At 38.5% G+C, this 21993-nt stretch overlaps 1 long non-coding RNA gene across 1 annotated transcript; it reads left to right on the forward strand.

The window, feature by feature from the left end:
• The first annotated feature begins 1591 nt into the window (after nt 1-1591).
• Nucleotides 1592-20219, forward strand: LOC149800442 (uncharacterized). Its single transcript, XR_016420967.1, has 3 exons — nt 1592-1656; nt 4107-4251; nt 20094-20219. It is a non-coding gene; the product is annotated as an uncharacterized LOC149800442 (long non-coding RNA).
• The last annotated feature ends 1774 nt before the right edge of the window (nt 20220-21993 follow it).

Genomic DNA, 21993 nt, shown 5'->3' on the forward strand with positions numbered 1-21993 from the left:
GTTTCTTGGTCATGATCTAGGTAAGATGAATTTTATGTTTTTAGGGGATGTTTTCCTTCACGTCCGCGCTTTCAGTATAAATTGAAACTCGTTCGGCAGTCCAGCTACCCTTGTTGATTGATCAACACCAAAAATGAACACGAGACTGGAGAAACTGTTGGAACTTCATGTGCATCTGGAATATGCCAGGCGCATATTAAATGAACTGGCCGCTGAAGCCATTGTCGAGGAGGGAAGGATAAGAGAGGAGGAAAGAAGAAAAAAAGAAGAGGAGGAAAGAAGATATAAAGAAGAGGAGGAGGAAAAGGAGAGAAGAAAAAATTTCAGAATCCCAGAGAGTGAAAATTGGGATTCTGAAGCGACATATCCTGCCTCTGCTCTCTCCCCCCAAAAGGTAAAAAGTAACTGGGGGATAAGATGTGTATGTGGCGCCAGGCCTGGAAGGTGCCACCATTAACCAGGTGTCCATGAAGTTCCAAACAGAACAGCCCTTTTCAGGGCTACCCAATACTCTAGAAAAGAAATAACTATTAATTTGCCAATGTGTGTAGGTAGAGTAGTGTGAAAATAAACACTAACTCTTTATTAATAGTGGAAGTGTATGTGTTTGTAAGAGCTCAGGTATGTTTGTGTGAATAGTAGATTATGGGTTTCTTAGCAAATGTAGAGAGTATAGTTAGGGTTATATTATATGAAATGAGAAAGTGGGGGATGTTTTCCTTCACGTCCGCGCGTTGTTGGGTCATGATCTAGGTAAGATCCATTTTATGTTTTAGGGGGATGTTTTCCTTCACGTTCGCGCTTTTCGTATAAGAACCCACAGTATTAGTTGTTCAAACCATTCTGCAAAGAATACAAAGAAGATGGCATCAAACCAAATAGACAAATTACAAACCTTGCAAGACGTTTTAGACAACTTAGGAATAATGGAACAGATGCTATTAAGACTGGTTGAAGACCATTATTCCTATAGTCCCCATCGTGTGAAGATGGAAATTAATAACTTAAGGAAAGCAAAGGACAAGATTAGTGGTGTCATGAAAGAGATCAAGGAGGAGAAGGAGGATGAAGAGGAAAGAATAAGAATACGCAATTGGAACGAAAAAATTGAAAAAGAAGAAGAAAATGAAAAGAAGAAGAAAGAAGAGGAGGAAGAGAAGAAGAAGAAAGAAGAGGAGGAGAAGAAAAAAAAGAAAGAGAAGAAGAGTGTAGGAGATAAAATAAGAACTTGGTGGAGGAAAAGAAGAAATTAGAAGCAGAAGAAAACCCAAAGGCCCTTTTCAGGGCCAGCCATATTTCTCGAAAAGAGATAGCCTTTCCATTGCCTACCCCTTTTTTTAAAAAATTTTTTTTTTTTTAAAAAATCCCATGTTCCATTCCCTTTGTTCCTAAACAAGCCCAAACTCTATTCCCCATGTTAAATTCCCCTTGTCCGTAGAGTGTCCCACGATTTATTGCCATGTTAAATTCCCCTTGTCCGTAAATTGACCCACGATTTTTCGCCATGTTAAATTTCCATTGTCCGTAAAGTGTCCCAAGGGGTTCTGTAATGCTAATTCCCATTGTCCGTAAAGTATCCCCTTTCACTACTTTTGACAAAATATCTTGCGATGATAAACATCAAGGATCTGAAAGAGAATTGCGACTTGATTTCACGTATTATTATTATTTATATTATTATTATTATTATTATTATTATTATTATTATTATTATTATTTCAAAGAGAGACACATCGGGTTTCCTGATTATGTATTTTGTGAAACTTATATCTATATTATATTACCAAATTTTGCTCGTATTTATATTATTTTGGCATGATATTATTATATTTTTAAGTACTTCTAACAAAGAATACATTATATGCTCATTTTTACCTCCGTTAACTTTACATTGTCAGAATCGTGCAACTTTACCCGATACTGAACTCGCGTGCAAATACACATATTGCATTCACGTGCATAAAGGAACTACTTTGTATTGTGAACACACAATGAACGCAGACACCAGCACTTTTGATTTGTAAACAAATCATGTATACTCGCGTAGCAGGCGCTTTACTTTGTGGTTGTTTACAATTGTTTCGGAATGAAGTAAAGCAGATGTTTCGTGGACTGCCACATACCAGCTGCTTTGGAACATTCTGCGTTAACTCTTTTGATACAATGTTTCCGATTCATGCTAGCTATTCAACAGACGCAAGAAAAAGTCCTTACAAATAACGTACAAGTGACAAGGAATATACTGTCTTCTTTAGCTGGCGATAAGAATGGGAAAAAAATATACTTACTTGTCCATCCGGAATTTCCTCAAAATGTACTTACTTAGTTCTGCAAATCCGAATTACATGAGCCCTGTCATGGGATCTCAATATTGATTACACATTTCGAAATTGTACTGTAATTTCGAATATAAATGCAATTACATCCTCCTTACGGCACTCAGTATGAAATAAGCATTACATTCCATAGCGTCTTTTTGATATTTGCAATTGAACGACTTCATATTTTTCTCACATTATGATTTCAAACATTCAATGACAGAAACAGAAACACATTTGCAGATGTCAACACGCTTCTCCCTCGCTTATTCAATCCGATTTATTGTATGTACAACTGTTACATATAAATCCAGTCCACAATCACGAAATTTCGTAGAATGGAAACGATACCGAAATCCATTCATTCCAGATCATATTGAAAAGTTGTTGCAATGCGCATTCATTCACAACATGACTCCACATTTTAATTTTAACTAGACATGCCATTTTCTTTCGAAGGTTATGTCGAACGCGTGACTAATTTCAAATTTATCTATGCAGAGTTATGTGCACATTAATAATGTTCATGTTGTGTACTGATGAATGTGCGGTTGTGTATTTAGTTTGGAATACGGCATACATTCAGTTACTTTGTTTCTTATAGTGTATTTTGTTTATATAATTAAGCCTTAGGTATAATAAGAAAATGAGCATATAAAATAAAAAGGTTACTGTATTTGCATTGGAAAATATGAACTCGTTTTGTCGAATGGATATGCTGCAATCCCAAGGTCGTGCAGTATTTCCACTCGAAAAACTCGTTTATATTTCCCATACAAATGCAGTAACCTATAATTACATAGATTCGACTACTAAATCAAACCGATTAATTAGGCATTCAAATGGCATACAATACCATGATTGCTAGACTTCATGTCTACATTGACAATGTGATCTCAGCTGGTTTGCCAATTTTTTAAATTATGCTCTTTCGTACTCGTCAACAATCAATATAAAATGATTGTACATAATACAAGAGAAATTCAACAACGCAAATACATAACATGGTCGGAGAGAATAACAGAGGTGTTCTTTTACGCTCCTACGGCTACTTAAAGATGGGACAATATGTGTTTTAAGAAATAATTATTAAACGTGACGTTCATGATGGGTTCACTTTTGACTTGGATGAAAGGTTTCTGGTTAGCTCCATACATATAAATAGAAAGAGTTGACGTCATTTCAAACGATAAACTTATAGCTACATGCCTAGTTAAACAAGAGTGGCTGGCGTATAACTAGTCTTCGGGTATCGCAGTTTTAGTCACGGTTACCATTAACATTTCTGTGTAATTTCTACCGGGACGGTTTCCCTAACTCAGGCCTCATTCAACGGATGATCTGATATGACAAAGTAATATAAATTATCTATCGCAATTGTTACAAGGTATAATGAATATATAATGGTGTTTTCAAGCTGGCTATCACTTTGAAATAAATGGTGATTAACAAAATTTATAAAACCTGGAACAAAACAGTCCATAGTACACATCCGCAATTTGGAGTACACATTTAATGGGCGATTTCCATTAATAGTTAATTGATTCCAGCAGCATAATATTATGTTAATTAACCCAGAATGACGTCATATTTGTAGCATGCAATACAGATTCAACTGTTTACAAAAATTACATTCATTCTATTCTAAAATGTACAAGCATGTGAGGATTTCGCTCATAATTTTAACCCTCTCTAACTAAATGTCAATCGAAATAGCTAAGGTTAGCTGTCTGCAAACGACCCTCGGGCAGTGTTAGTCTTGAAATGAAATATTTTTTTACATTTTAGAAATTCCAAGAGATGCTCTGAATTGCCTGAATAAGGCTCTTAGTATGAATAACACGGAATAGTATCAGTGTATTACTTCTGCATCGATGAACATCATAAGGTCGCAAACACAGACTGGTACTTTCAGCACATCATATTTGTGCAGGTACGTTTGAGCTCTAGATACAAGTCGGACAAAAATTCGTTCTTCGGACACGTATATCATACGATTTTCGCAAAGATGAGATGTTTATAGGTTTCCTGTAAAGTAAGATCGTTATGCAGAGACATCTGAAGGTTTCCAAAAGCTGCACTGGAATATATTTTATAAATATTGTTCAGCGTATTAGAGAGGTCACAAAGACCGAAACTGTGTTCGGTTGGAAATTTTCGAAAGATTAAATCTAATTATTTAAAAGTGTTCTGAAGACAAAATTCAAATAGCTTTTAATAGTGTTACAAAGACGGAAATCTTGTTTCTTATTTGTTCTAAATACCAAACTTAACATGCATTTAAAGTGTCTAAAAGGATGTATCCTTTTTAGGTGCTGCGAAACACTTTGTACTACGCTATACATGAAAACACCGCATAGTTATACAAGCCAATACTCGTTATCCTCTATATTGCATCATTCTGGTCAATACCAGCAGCAGGGAAGTTGAACAGACCAGCGTTTCCAGCCAAAATAAACCTTCCTACGCGAACTTTCTCCGTAGAAGCCTCAGAAAGCAGAAATAAAGCCTTCTACGGAGATCAATTTTTATGCATTTCAGACCGAGTGCATCGGGTGGTCGCGCCGTGTGTGTTAGTAAATATAGCGTCCAAGACAGGGAAAATAAATGTCGGGGAATAATTTTTTGTGTTATATTTTTTGTTGCATGCTGGGGCTGCTTTTTCATGAATAAATTTGATCAAGACCAATTCGATACCGACTGCGTGGATCATGAAGATTTATTGTGATGAAACCATGCGGCGTTGACTGAGCGCGGCTGAATAGATTTTTAAATTTATTTATATCCATGTCGCCGTTGCACCAGGTTTGATGGATATTTCTCAACGTGTGTGTGTCTACGCCATTGAACACCGATAAAATATTGCAATTGTCCCTAATCACCTTTGGAATCTGCGTGTATCTCTGTGTTACATAAATAACATCGGTGTTCTTGTGTCTGCCACGCGAGAATATCCTAGCCGGGTTGGTCTGCTTGTCTAGCATAACGTCATCGAATACAACGAGATTATTAATATCGCCGTCCAAATTCTCCACGGTTGGAGCTTCATTGATGTCTGTGATAAATTCGATTGTGCCTTCGTCGGTATTGTCACTGAATTCTTTTAACACTTGATAACAGCGTTGATCGTCCACGGATGGCGCAACCAAGTACAATTTGTCCCATTTTAGCCATCGCATGATCAAATTCAATAACAATTGTGTCTTACCAGATCCAGATGGACCAATGATTATCATTCTAATCGAATTCGGTAATGCCGCATGATGTTTTACCTGCTCGCGTCGTTTCGTGGCTGAAAAATCAATTACATTCATGTTACTAGAATACATGGATCTATGTTGTGTTAAGTGTCGCACACACACAGCTACGATAAATCCAACCGAAATCGTTACACGCAATAACAGAAACGCAATTGTAGGGGAATGCGAAGTTTGTAAGACACGCAAGTTTAGATTTGTAAAAAAAAAAGTAGAAGAACCGGAGGAGATATCGCAGCCTCCTTGACAAATCTACCTGGGTTGCCCTGGGCGAAATATCCCGGAGAGAAGCATCTACCAGGGTACAATTATTGCGGACCCGGAACGAGACTCGATATCAGACTCGACGATAATAATCAACCAAAGCAAGGCGAAAATCCGGTAAACGCCATCGATAAAGCTTGTTACTATCACGACCTTGCATATCGCAGCGGAGATTTACAACAGAGACATCTCGCTGATATCAAGCTAATTCACGCACTAGACGCGATTCCTGATAAAAATTTCAAAGAGAAATTGGCAACTTGGCTGGTAAAAGGCGCGATGAAAGGCAAATTAGTGTTCGGCGCTGGTAAATAATATGGAACAGATATATTATTCTCCGCGAGGATTCTGGCGAGGAAAATCAGCAATTGCCAAACTCGCCAAAGCCGCTAAAGTAAAACAATCCGTCGCTGCATCGTGGTTATCAAAACAGGCAATTTGGCAAATATATCTTCCTCCACCTAAGAAAATACCATACGCGAGTTTTACCGTCAGCGTCCCCAATGAGGTCCATCAAGCGGATCTGATGTTTCTTCCTCACGATACCGTCGACGGAGTCACATATAAATACGTTTTGACCATCGTTGATATCGCTAGCAGGTATAAAGAAGCAGAGCCATTATCGAATAAAACAGCAACGGAGATCGCTAAGGCCTTTAGCGAAATTTATTCCCGATCCCCGTTAACATGGCCAAATCTTCTTCAGGTTGATCCAGGTCGAGAATTTCTTGGCGCGGTTACTTCATTGATGAAAAAAAATAATGTGAAAATTCGTCGTGGTATCGTAGGTGTTCATCACAATCAAGCTATCGTCGAAAGATTCAACAAAACGCTCGCAGAACGATTATTCGGATACCAATACGCGCGTGAATTTATTCAGGATAATCGATCTCACGATTGGGTATCAAGATTGCCTCATGTAATTAACGTGCTAAATAATGAGACGACTCGAACAATATCAATGAAGCCTGCAATTGCAATCACAAAATCGAATATACCACTAAAGCGAGGTTTCACAATTCAGCCTGTATTAGGTAGCGTCACAGTCAGATATTTATATAAAGAAGGCGAGGCCGAAGGAGGAAGAAAAAGAGCAACCGATCCAACCTGGAGTGTCAAAACACATAAAATATCCGCCGTAACAAGATCGTCAGGAAGACCAGCGATTTATATCCTAGATTCGTTAGCGCCACAACGCGGATTTACCAAAGAAGAATTACAAATAGTCCCCGAAGATACTCAACTACCACCAGCGTCGTTAATGTAATTTACTCGAATTCGTCCTAGCTGAGATAATTTTCTTACTCTCGATACGGCCAAATATACCAAATTTGACCAAGAAATTCTATCATCGACGATCCAAACTTGTCCATCTACGGTCAATCCTTGCGACGAGTGTATCGTTGTTGCGTAGCCTAATTTCCATGGCGATTTTTCTGCATTTATCGCGCCATTAACAAGATTAATATCAACGAAGATAATATCATTCAGGACCAAAATCTTTTCCTCTCCGCATGGCAAAGTAATATTAATATTTTGTCGTCGAGTATTAGCGGGCCTGTGGCATAACGGTACCTGCAGCGTTGGAAATTTCTCACAATGTAGCTTGAATAACATTTCCTGGATAATATCACGAATAATTTTTCTACTAGCAACGATCAGATGATCGGGACGCCACAAATTTAGAAAATCGTTCATCGGAGTTTCGTCGATTATTTTCCTCATGACGTCACATTGAATCTTGTTAGGTTGTAATCGAATCAATTTTTTAAACTCTGTCAACAAAATATCTGTCCATCTGTAATCAGCGTCGATTTCCTCGTAATAATCAACGAAGTTTCTGAGCCATTCGTGAGGCGATTCACCATCAATCGGATCAGGTTGGCCATGATCGCCGCACATTATCACAGCGGTATTTTTCCCTCCCAGCCAAGCTAATATCGATTTTAATATATCTAAATTCACCGTGCAAATCTCATCAAATATTATGATCTTGTTGATATATTTATCGCCCATACGAGCCGAGTCCCATGATCCACCGCTATATTTGAAATAACTGTGAATCGGAGTCAACACGATCATATCGGAGTTCGCAAATAAGTTTATTACTCGCGTTGTTTTACCGCTACCACCAGGCCCATTTAGGTAAACGAATTTGCTGCGCGAAATTGGGTCAAATGCAGATGCGGCTGTCGAAGATTCCAGAATCGAAGATTCTATCGAAGATTTTTCAAATCTACCTTGATGGAATTCATCGCGATCTTCAACATCAGCGTCCTCACAATAATCTAGGATATCTTCGTTTTTTATCCTCCAAGTTCCCCATGAACTACCATCGGTGATTAAATTTTCCAGCCTATCTTGGTATTTTTTGTCGATATAGAACGAATCCGTCGCGACTCTTACCGCGATATCAGAAAATTTGTTTATCATCGAGAGCAAATTTATACTTACATAAGCGAGCATCGATGATCGCAAATGAGTATATTGCGCTGATTCTCCGTCAAGATAGCTAATCACGGTACCTAACTTTGCTCCATCAATGATAATATTCTCTCTGTTACAAAATATTCCTCGTGATACTGTATCGGCGATTATAAAATCCATCTCCGCATCGTTGATAAACAACCTAGCGTGTCGATGTTTGTGATCAACGGATCCGCCCTGGGTAAATTTACCAATTATTTTTCTTCCTATATCTTTCGCGTCATCGCAATCTGTTGGCAACCAAACATCGGTCTGTTTCCTATACGATATAATCGCCTCGCTCACCGTCAACGACACTAACATCGACGAATCTAGCATATATCTCAATAACACTGTAGGGACCCAACGGCGCTGAGATAAATGCCTTCCAAACCAAATATAGCAGATTTTATGTAAATTTTCAGCAAACTCAAACGACGTGACGCAAGCGAATCCTGTCATGACAAAATTAGGTAACGGTCCATTAATTGCCACCCTTGTCATCTCGCTGGTAGGATGACCGAATTTAGCAAAATAATCTGCACAATCGCCATATCCATGGAAACTTCCAGGATAACACGCGCTCATGTCAACGGAGATCATATCTTCGAAATCGTACTTGGTATTCCACAGTCCACCGTGGCCGTATTCGATACAACTAAGTTGAATATCAGCGAGATATTCGTTCCTCGTAGGCTTCCACGAGTTTTTCTCCCTGGCGGCATGAGCGGCCACAGACGGAACTGTAAAGCAATTCGTTAATAATTGATCGGGATTCGACGAATATTTCACCGCAAGATTTCTCATCGACTCGTGTAATATTTCATCCCTGTAAATATCACCGCATGGCAAAATAAATTGATTGTATCTTTCTTCGCTCGAGAATAACCATATCGATATCGGATCAGATGCGCTTAATTTTTTGATAAATCTGAACATATCATCGGAATTATTATTCTCCGCAGAATTTTCCACGGGATAAAATTTGACCACACGATCCCACGGAAATATCATTACCGATTGCGACCACGCGTAAGAATTGTGATCTACAATCTCGATTGGTGCTCCTCGGGATCTATACGGCGACGAGTATAATATTTCTCCAGATAACGTTTTCACCGTGATAGGAAATTTTAGTTCTTTACTCAATGCAGCTACATCGTCCACTGATGCACCATCAGCGACAGTCTTCGCCCACGCGTTAATTTTATCTAGCCTTAATTGTGTCAAACCAGATCCACGTCGAGCATTTTTCATGTGTTCGATAACACGCTCAGCCACGCAGTTTATCATCGGTGATTCTTTCATCGCAGGTAGATTTTTCACATCCGGATTTTTATTTAGCCGATAAATTCCATAAACGACTGCGCTGGCTGGATAAGATCTAGCATAATAAGGGCCATCGATTCCCAGTAATAATCCAGGCTTAGAATTTTTATCAAAAACAACGTTTTTCTTACCGCCACGCACTGGATCTCCTTTATCACGAATAATCCAAGTATCGTCAGGCATTTGTGCGATAAATTTTATTCCAAAGATAAATCGCTCTTCTTTATGTTCGGTTTTTATGTGCTCGATTATTTTCTTAGCTCGCTCCAGGTTCATCGTGGCATCGATGGAATTTGTTTTCCATGTCGACCAAGTGTGAACAGCTCCATCATCGAAGAACTCTTTCTTGGCTCGATCAACCTCAGGAATAATATATTCTGCCTCATCAAGATCAAATATATCCATGATTATATTTTAGACATATGTTTAAATTATAATGCATTGCAAATGGATACTAATCGGTTCAACAAATAATTGTGACAAATCCTGCAGAGGCGATTATTGCGGCGCTCACATACATGCGATTCGGCGTGGTAGCAAAGGACCACAGCGATGTTTAGTTTGTCAAGTTGGCACGCGAGGGAAAACTCGGTTGTGTTTGGCTTGTGGAGGAAAGAATTATCGAGAATTGCGTCGGTATTACGAAAAAAAATCCTCGTCCGTGATAACATGCGAAGAAGATTATATTAATCGATTTCAAGCTAATAACGATTTAGACATATAGATTATCATATATGAGCCTGAAATCAGAGATTCCTGAATCAACAATGACACACGAGTTTAAATCTCACCCAACGATCACTGGATACGGGGCGTCGTCCGATGGTATCGTTAGAAATATTAGAACAAAGAATCGGGTCGGTAAGGTTTGTAATTCAGGTTATCTTATTTTTACCATTAACGAAAACAAAAAACGAAGATGCGCAAGTTATTTTTGTCATAAGTTTGTATTTGAATGTTTTCACGGACCAATAAAAGTCGGTCTTGTTATCGACCACATCGACGGAGATAAGCTTAACAACAAGATATTCAATCTTCGCGCGGTAACTCCGAGTGAAAATTCCAAATTTGGTAATACCGGTGGCGTACGGCGACCATCTAAGGCGGTTAAATCAGTAAATCGAGAAACAAGCGAGGAAATTGTATTCACGTCGATGAGTGCCGCTGCAAGATATTTTAGTATTAATCCAGCATCGGTGCAACGTGCGACAGAAAAAATAATCAACGCGACGTTTTCCTACAAATTCGGCGAATGGTTCGAATTTTACTATATTCCGATAATATCCGATTAAAAATCTCAGGATTTTCTAAAATTAAATTGAAGATTACAAATATAAATATAAATGAACGAGGAGAATATAAACAACATCATCGAAGCCATCGAGGATTTAAAAAATAAAAATGTAAATTTATCTTCTGATTTGGACGCAGGTAAAATCCGGTCCGAATTTGAAACGATCGTCCAAGGAAAACTCGAATACAGGTACACGCTACCATCTGAATACAAGTTTATAAAGAAAATCCAGATTGCGATGTATCAATCACTTGCGACCGTCAGCGATGATCAAATCGAGGATTTTGTTAAATTATCAACGCTGGTAGAAAAAGTAAGGTCGAGTTTATCAGACGAGTATGAGTCAAGAAAAATTACCAGCTCGCGCGTCAGGCAGCTAAGAAAGCTGGTCGATGAGAGTAGAATTAGAATCGAAGATTCTTAAGATTCTCGAAATTAGAATCGAAGATTCTTAAGATTCTCAAAATTAGAATTAGAATCGAAGATTCTGAAGATTCCTGATTCTTGCCACAAAAAAAAACAAAATTTCTGATTTTTTTTTTTTTTTATTCATTTTACTGAAATTGTGCAATTTTCTTGTTTCTGAGTACCATTTACCCCAACAAATTTACGAAATTATATAAATTGCACAATTTGACGGGTATTTACCCCAGCAGATTCACGAAATTATGTAAATTGCTCAATTTGACGGGTATTTACCCCATCAAAAACATAAAATTACACAAATTTCTTAATTTCCCTGATTTTTATTATTTTTTTTTATTTATTTACTGAATTAATTTATTTACTGAAATTGTGCAATTTTCTTGTTTCTGACTACCATTTACCCCATCAAAAACATAAAATTATATAAATTACTCAATTTAACGGGTATTTACCCCAACAAATTTACTAAGTTATATAAATTACTCAATTTGACGGGTATTTACCCCATCAAAATTAAGAAATTTTACTAATTTTGAAAAATTTCCTGGTTTTTATTTATTTTTTGGCCATTTTTCTTTGGCGGAAAGATTACGATCTCACCAGCAAGTTGATACTCAGTGTTTCCCCGCGTATATCAAGCAAATTTCCATTCTGGTCCGTCAGTTTGAAATTTATCCTCGACAATAATCGATTGTGACATCGCAGATAAAACGGATTTACTGGCTCTTTTATTATCAAAAAACCCGGAGAGGCGCTAGGTGAAAACGAATATAAGATAAATCCCTGCTGTGCCTGCTCTGACACAGACGCATCTGCGTTGTAGCTACCTTCAACGACATCCGCGTGAAGATAAATCGCGATAACTTCCGTTATATTGACGATACCCGGCGAGATATGCCGTCCCCCTTCCGTTTGATCATTATTGTGTTTGAGAATTGATTCCGATTGTATTTTTTTAGTCCACGCGGCGTGTAATTTCGGAAATAAATCATCGATGGTATCAGTGACGGATTTTCTCATTTTATCAACGTCATAATCGGGAAATTTGAAATTTGGTAGCGTTTCCTCCGTTAATCCAAATACTCTCATGAATTTTTGCTTTTCTCCTGAATTTCTGATCAACGTGAAGCTGCTAATAGGAAGAACATAATCGGCAATTGATATATCATCGGTTATCGCCCGAATGAACATGTCGTGATAATATTCAACATCATTCGCGAGTTGATTTAAAATCTTCACACGTCCGATAATTTCGCTGCATGAACCTGATTTATTTAAGATGCATTCATGAAAGGATTCCCGCAATAAATTTAAATGTAATTTATGTTTTGATTAAATTCGTTGATGGTTTTTCTTATCATGATGCCTTCTATGGGGAATATTGTCCTGTTAATCTTAGTAGCGTCGAAGATTTTCACGCCGGGGGGAATTTTGGGAAGAACCAACCACGAGAGAATTCTTTCGTCCCTAAAAGTAAAAGCGAACATTAACATGTTAAATTTGTGGATATTCATGATGTTGATGGCATTGTGGATTAGAGACTTGTGTTTGATAGTTCCGTACCATCCTTCGTCGGTGATAAAATCTGATTTTTTTGGCTCCGGTAGTTCTGGAGGAGCTTCCTCGTGCCAACCTGGAATAAAAACATCTGTTTTTTTTGGTTTTGCCAGAGGTGTGATTTCGGGCCAACCTAGAACTGTCCTAATCGATGACTGGTAAATATCAACGATATACGGCGATTTTACTTCGATGATCGATGACAACGTTGGTTCGTGTGCTAATATTTTTATTCCTGGCTTAGCATCGCCGGTTATATTCGATATTCTACTGGTAAGTTCCTTGTCGATTTGCTCAATTTCGTAACTGCCTGTTGGTATGCCAACGACGATCCAATCGGGAGTTCCATCAGGTTTGTTTTTATTGGCAAAAACAAGTGAATTATTCGGCGATAATATACCGAACGATTTTGACCTAATATTGGGCCAGCTATTATAGATGCGTAACTGTGACAGCGCAATTTCCTTGACGCTAATTGGTATTGGAAAATCGATACTAAATTCTGGCTTGGTTGAGCTTGCCGATATCAGCGTTGTTATCGGCGGTGTTGTGTTTGTCACGATTTGAGCTAGTTCCGACATTATTGATATTCATTTGTTCAATCTCGGAGTAGATATTTACCATCATGGAAAATTCTAGATCGGATATAACGCCGTCGTTGAGACTCTCAGAAAGCAGCGATGATAATTTCGAATACACCTCGTTGACCTGGGATAGTTTACTCGTGTACAGGGATAATTTCTCATTCGTGCATGAAGATATTTTTTTTGCGATGATATTGAGAACACACGCGATTGTTGTTGTCGATGATATTATTATCGTTGCTATGATCGGCGCGATTGTTGTCACCGCGGATAAGATTATACCTGCGCCGGCGATAATTGCGCTTACCGCGTACACAGCAACATCGATGGCAACTAATCTGCGCTGATATTTTTTTATTTTTGTTTGATATTCGTCGAGGAGTTTTTTTAACGAATCCTGCCATGAACGCGCCTGATTGTATCGGTAATCCGATGCAGTCATTTATTAGTTAGGTTATCTAACCAATTGTGGGGTATGTTCCGGATAAATATTCGAAAACTGCAAAATAAGGGGTTGGTTCTGTCGTGGTTCTATCTGGTGGTTCTAGCGTAAATGTTTCCGTGTCATTTGCAAGCATCAAAATATTTAAAAATTCGTCGTGGATATTAAAATATTTGGTTATTATTTTGAATTTTATCACGGAGATAAAATATATTCGATATATGCCAGTAATTGGCATGGTAAAGCTAAATGTGTTATTCTCGGGTGTCCATGTACCTTTGTGTGTTTTTAACACAAATGGTACATGGCAGGGAAGATTTTTTGTTTCTACCTCGGATGGTATATTAATACGCGCTAATCTTCCAAGATTCGCTGACGATATTTTTGCGCTAATATCGTTAATTTTTGTAGTTGCGTCGAGAAGTTTCGCACTTAAATCTCGAATTTCTCCGTCGTACAATGATATATCTATCTTTTGACGCGCCAAATCACGTATCGTGGAAATTTCCTCGTTGATTTTAGTAATATCCGCGTTGATTTTTTTCGTTTTCTCGCTAAGATCGTCGTGTAATGTTTTATCGCTTTTCTGACTCATTACGATATTTATTTCGGTAATATCGGCGAGAATATTAGTAATATCCTCGTTGATTTTTCTTACTTTATCGCTAAGATCGTCATGCGATGCTTGATCGGCTTTTTTCTTTGCTAGCTCGTTTGCGGTGGTGGAGATATTATCGACGGATGTTTTTATATCCTCGTCAATTTTTTTACTAAGTTTACCTAAGGTATCGTCGAGTTTTTTTAAGATCGTTATTTAGCCTGCTAAGTCTCTTTGTCAATCTGTCCTGAAGATCGTCGTATAATGTTTTATCGGCCTTCAGAAGCAACGTTGCTGATAGCTCGTTGTCTTTTTTTTCCACATCCGCGATATTGGCCTTCAGTGGCAACTTCGCTACAATATCGGCGATATCAGCGATGGATTTTGATACCGACTCTGATAAGCGAGTAAATTGATCAATACGATCGTTATACTCGTCTCGTTTGATTATATCGGTTATTTTCACGTTGCTTGTTTGTAATCTCCCTTCGCTGTTCTGAAAAATAGCAACTTCGCCAGGATCTACTTCTGACAGCGACAAAAGATTATTAATATCATCCCTCGTGGCGAACTTTGATAGATCGACGTCAGCTACTTCCTTCTTCCTGTACAGGAACCTTCCGTAAATATCAACCATGATACTTATCTGCGGCGTATTCAAATACGATTCTATGATACGGACCGGATGATTTTGAAATTGCGTCGAGAACGTTAATTGATTCTGGACCACATATTGGTGGATCCATTAACGTCTGTGTTGGAAGTGTCGAGTACCAAATCGGAATATTTAACTTTGAAACGTAATTGATGAATTCTTTTGGTGGAGCTAGTCCGTACGAGTCAAAATAAACAACTTCGCGAGGATTAATCGCGTAGGCGACCCAATGTGTGCCAGGACCGGTATTTGAATCGAGATTTATTATTCCCGTCTCGGTGGAATTTGGTTTTTCTGGTAGTTGATCCCGCATAAATACGCCTCTGAAAAAATTTTTTTTCTTTGCTTCGCTGAATAAATCTAAATTTGAATAGGGCGCGCTAATCTTAGGCCGGATCCGTACGGGGGGCGTCTGAAATAGAGGCCGTTTCCCTTTTTTTTACCGTATCGCCCTCCCATTATGCTTTTTGCTAGTTTGTCGCCTGCGGCTCCGGCCGCACCTAATCCTATCGCTTTTGCAATTGCCGGAAGAGCCCCGGATAATAATCCAGGAATAGCGGCTAGGAAAGGGAAAATTCCACCTGTTTTGACCATGTCTCTGATGGCGCCTATACTAAGATTCACATGAACGCCAGAATTCGCTGATTTGGCTTTGGTGAAGCGTTCACGTTGATTTTTAGTTAGCGACAGTTTGTTAGGCCCACCCTGAATTTGATCGTTTTTCAGGGTTAATTTCACACCGCATCGCTTTGCTGTTGCTGTTTGAAGTTTTTTCATCTGACCCGGGGTCAGAGTTACGCTGACGTGTTCGTATAGCATATTAATAATCGTTTAATCTAAATTTAGAAATCTTAAAAATCTTCGATTTTAAAGTTACATTTTCTCGACAGGTGCGTCGATGACTCTCATTCTGCCACTGATGCCTTCCAGGATCATTGTTCTATCGCTGAGAATCACCGCAATCGCTCTTGCTACTGCTCCACCTGTGTTAATTGTGGCCTTGAAATGAATATCAACGACAGATTGTTTTACCAAATCGAGATGTTCCAGGGAAAAGTAATAGATAGGATAAGAGTATTAAAATCTAGCTGTGATATTTGCAATCCGGTATCGATATTTTGATCACGACCCATGAAACTTAGCAAGCGATGATATGCGCGGGCCGTCGAATAGTTGGCAAAATTAATCGATATATCCTCGGATGGTTCTTGTTGCCCATTTACTCTCAAAGGTACGTTTGTTGCTGCAAATGCATCGAATATCATGTGACTGTGTTCTTGATCATATCTATCTGCAGCTTGAAGAGCAACAAAGATGTGTCTAGGTGCCGAGACACCTTGTTGTGACGCAATTCGCCAAGTAAACATTCCGTTAATATTAACGTCGATAGAGTCAGTCGTAGTTGTTAGCCAGGACATAACAGACTTACCACCTTGATTCATGAATGACAATAATTTTTCTTCCGCAATTATCGATGGAACTATCGCTGGCATCCACAATGTAAATTTAGTTAGTGATATTTTACCTTGATCACCTACACCCGCACCTGCTTCTCGCCAGATGGCTCTGTTATTACCTGTGTCGTCTCGAAGAAAAGAAATCGTGTGTTTTGCTCCGTAAATAACTTTCCTGAAGTGTCTGCAAAATCCAAAAATGTGAGATAACGGAATTGCACAGGAGAAATTTCGCGCACCGCCAACTAACATTTTTCTCCGTGTGGCAAATCCAAGGTTGTAATCGTCATTGGTGTTAATTATCATGTCTTCGATGGCAGCAGGAACAGCGGGATTAGCGCGATTATTCGGTTGTCTAACAACATACTGGTCATGATCAGCGTTATCAGAATTATCTTTGGCGAACATCATACTAGGACCGGCTGACCTGATAAAATCATCCGAGTATCTGGCCAGACCTATTATCGTCGTTGCAACATCAGCGTTACCTGTGATTTATTCAATTTCTCTTCCATCAATCATGTAAGTGGCGCTCTTGAATAATGCCATGATGCCATTGTTGACAAATCCGATTTTAAAATCTGCTCCGTAGTTGGTATTATTATCTCTTGTAAGTGTACCAACAAATTCAATATATGCCTCAGATGGAAGAAAATATCTTGTTGTATCGTGAACTTGAATTTCAACGCGATTAGGTGCATTTGGTATCACTGCGTCGTACGAGTAATACTGGAAATCACGCACGGAGGTGTCCTTGCCTACAGGCTCATCCATGTCGAACACTTCGTTTGACACTTGTGCGAACATTTATTATTAAGAATATCATCTAAAACGAAGACCGCTGCCTGATATGAAACTTGTGTTCGCTACTTCCTTTGCGAAACTTGTGTTTGCAACTTCCTGTGCTAGATCATTTATTTTTTTATTTGCTGCGTCGTTTATAGCTTTACTGACGTCGGCGGGCATTTCACTGGTGCTAGGTAATTTGACGGGGTGCTTTTTTTTGCGCATCAAATTTGATATTTTGCTTTTGACAAAATCGAAACCTTTACTGGCTAAATTACCAACGCCAGAGATGACAGTCTCGCCAATTTTTCCTATTGTTTTTGATGCAATTTGCTTAGCTGCGGGTCCGATTTTAGGGACTACTCGCGTAACGAGGCTTCCAACAATATCGCCGAATCCATTGCCGTGAATATATTTGTATACGGGCAATCGAGAGTTAGCTACGCGAACCTGTCTAGGTCTGCGTTGATGTTTGTGAACAATCATGTTATTTTAATTGTGTTGTTTTAATCGATGAATAATCTTCTATTTTCTGGAGTATAATTCGCAGCGATAACTAATCTTGCAAAATCATCATCGATCTCATTGATACCGTCTTCTCTCAAATAATAATCGGCAGATTTACTATGATCAATTGATCTTGAACGAGATGCAATTTCTTCCTCAGTTAATGCTCGAACTCTCTCATCCCCAGGTGGTTTGTAGTCGCTTGGTTGAATTATTGGTTCCTGGTCGCTCTTATCTTTTTTCTTTTTTGGTTTTTTCTCTTTTTTCTGAGGTTGACTTCTTTCTTTTGGTCTGGCCCCTAATTCCCCTGGTTGAATATCTTCTTCCAATTCCTGTGGTCGAAATTCAAACTCCTGTGGTCGAAATTCTTCTTCTTGTGGTTGAATATCTTCTTCCTGTGGTTGAATATCTTCTTTTAATTTTGCTTTTCTTTTCCGTGAAGATTTAGGCTTTTCTTCTTTCTCCTGTCGTCTTTTTTCTTTCGCTTGTTGAATTTTTTCTTTCTTTTGTTGCTTTTCTTCTTCCGCTTGTTCCTTATTGTAATTTTGTCTTTCCACCGCGGCTTCCAAAAATCTCCTAAAACGCGGATCCGTTTTTCTTGCCTGTGGTTTTTCCGAATAGGCTCTATATAACATTTTATACCAATTTTCACGTGATCCAATTTTGCCTAACCCTTCTTCTGATAGATATCTTTCTTTTTCATTAAAATAATCTTCCGCCTTCCTACCAAAATCATCTATTTTATAAAGCGATAGTGGCTGTGATATCATTCCCCAGCCCTCCTCGGTAAAATTACTGCGTATATTCTCGAAAAGAGACATCTTTCTTGATCCAGGTTTTCTTCCTCCAGGTTTTCCTTTACTTATTTTAAAACCAATTGCAGGGGTTCCTCCTCCTGGTTGTTGCCCGCGTTGTTGTGCTAGTATTGCTAGTCGTTCCGGTAATACTCGTGAGTGTTCCTCGATACCTTTCAACATGGGAAGAATTCCACGTTTCTTGATATCTGGATCTTTTACGTCACCAAATATGACTCGCTCGGTTGTTTCGGTAACTGGCTTTAATAATTTCGAAGATAACTCGGTAAATCCATGTTCTGCGTCTTCGTGTGCTCGGACCTTTTCCTTGAATAATTCTTTTACTGGAATAAGTTTCTTTAGTGCCGCTAATTGTTCTCGCGCTAATCTAGCAGAATGAGGCTCTCCAACTGTGCTAGTTTTCGAACTCATATTATTTTCAAGTATATCATTTTAATGTGACGTAAAATGGACCAAAGCATCCCCACCATGCAACAAAAAATATAACACAAAAAATTATTCCCCGACATTTATTTTTCCTGTCTTGGACGCTATATTTACTAACACACACGGCGCGACCACCCGATGCACTCGGTCTGAAATGCATGAAAATTGATCTCCGTAGAAGGCTTTATTTCTGCTTTCTGAGGCTTCTACGGAGAAAGTTCGCGTAGGAAGGTTTATTTTGGCTGGAAACGCTGGTCTGTTCAACTTCCCTGCTGCTCAATACCATCGAAATACAAAGAGGCTATTTACTAAAAGAGCCTGGCCAACAAGAAGAATAATCATATCTATATACATATATATATATACGCTTCAGTACAACACGAAATTAGTAATACATTCAAACTCAAACATTATATGCTATAATATATGGTTCAAGCTGCACAATGTGATGCAACAGTCACTTCTTAGGCCTGTTTAGCACTCGGAACGTTCTTTTACTTGACATTTTTTGCAAATATTACAAAATTTACGGTATATCAAAAATGTAAATGTAGTAGTGAACAAAATTATTCTATAATATCCCAAGCTAGCTCCGCAACAGGTACCTACTAAATTGATAAGTTCATAGTAAAATTAGCACGCGAGTCACAAAAACGACAGTCGATTAAAGTACCCATGCTAAGGTTGTGTAATTGCAGTAAGATATAAGTTGGACAAGCATCCCGATCGAGTAACAAAATACATTGGATTCAAATTTTTGATCATGCATCAAATAATACGGTCTGTACAATTAGGAAAACTGTTCAAGGAAAGGATTTGATATGCTAAAAGAAGGTATTGTGAACGTGGAAAGTAATTACAACGAACTCTACAATTATTTACATTTCGGATTTTGTTTTCTCTCCCTTCCTTTAGCATGTCGAGATCTGCCCAAAAGTGCCAACAAGATGCAATTGCCAGTAACTGTCCAAATTACAAGAATGACCTTTCTACCTTAAATCAGTTATGGAAAGATTTTTTCGACTGTTCCCATATGAGCAGTAAGTACATAAACTAAGAAAATAATATAAATTATATTCTCTCTCTCTCTCTCTCTCTCTCTCTCTCTCTCTCTCTCTCTCTCTCTCTCTCTGCGTGTGTGTTTCCTTGCAATTCGATCTTCTATTTCTGTATATATTATCAAGTTATCATAAGGAAAAAAATTTCATTAAATATAATGTCCTTGAAAGTTAGTTGCCTCTTTCCTTTGCAACCATCTATATTCATGAAATAAAACACTGATCGCTTTCAAGATGTACGGAATAAGCACACTGCCCTCATTGAGTTATAACCCAAAATATCGACCCTCTAAACATTCAAGCACTATCAAGATACAAAATTATCTATTTTGGATATGTACACGGGTGATGTACACAATGTTTTATACTCCTACACAATACGTGAATGGTGTCTACGGATCCCATTTGTCCCTCCTGCTCTAGCAATATGCCATAAGTTATACATTTTCCACCTCGTTTTGGAAATATGCACCCATTTAGGATCTTAATTTTCACTCGCACTTCGGCCCTAAGCTCTCCTGTTTAAAGATATCTCTCGTGCGCAGGCAACATGCCGTCGATTTCGAAACTTTTGCGATTGTCCAGCAAGCATTTTCTTATGCCAATCTGTACACAATCATTATCTTTTATGATCGGTTCTCCTATGAATACCCTGAAAATTTCATTTCAACACCAACTTCCTCAGGAATAGTATTGAATACGACAAAAAATTATGCTCCTAACATCTTAAATGTCTGGTGTTAAAAAGCAGCAGAGAGACTGGGCCCACCAACTATTTCGTCCAACAGGACCATCTATCGAAAACTCTTCTGATAGCACTGGTCAACAGTGAAATCATTACTGACTTGAAAAAGCCCTAATCTGTAGTATTTTGGTGTGCCGAACACGAATATAACCGTGAAAAATTTGTATTGGCTCTCGTTTTGAAGATATTCATATACCTCATTTTCTATGTTTCACTGTGTAAATTTCTCCAGTAGGACTGCAGCAACATCCGGAATAATGATGTAACATTGCATAATACCATCATGCTCACATCATCCACAGTTGATTGCATCATTTTCTGATGCAATGCAATACTAATGCCATGCGGCTGCTGAAGTAAGTTGACGTCAGCAGTGTACTATACATGTGTAGGCCTATTATACTAATGCCAGGCGGCTGCTGAAGCTGACGTAAGCAGTGTACTATATAAAGCCCAATCAGATAGGTTCAGCATTTAAAATATTTTAGACGTTGTGCGAGACAGTTCAAGCTACTGTTACATAAAACTTATTATTTTATCCATTTACGTACAATAAAGAACAGTAATGCCTTGAAAGTGTGTTAATACCGCGGACAATTTTTGCTATATTTGTGGGGAAGTGACATTTGCCAACCAGAAGAAAAGTATCAATTCTCAAGTGAAGAAGGCATATCATCTTTACTTCGGATGCAAGGTTGGTGACCAAGACAAGCCTTGGGCTCCGCATATATGCTGTGCTACATGTACAACACAGCTTTCACAGTGGTTGAATTGCAAAAGGTCATCAATACCGTTTGCAGTCCCAATGGTGTGGAGAGAGCCAAGCAACCACCTAAATGACTGTTACTTCTGCTTGGTTCCTCCTCTTTCCGGCGGAATAACGAAGCGAAAGAAGTCGAGAATAGTCTACCCAAACATTCCGTCTGCATTGAGACCAGTTCCACATGGTGAGGGACTTCCTATTCCAGAACCTCCAGCAGAATATTCTCTTGATTCATCTGACGAAGACAAA

Source organism: Sinohyriopsis cumingii, chromosome 5, assembly GCF_028554795.1.
Source record: "Sinohyriopsis cumingii isolate HCF-2022 chromosome 5, ASM2855479v2, whole genome shotgun sequence".
Classification (NCBI taxonomy): domain Eukaryota; kingdom Metazoa; phylum Mollusca; class Bivalvia; order Unionida; family Unionidae; genus Sinohyriopsis; species Sinohyriopsis cumingii.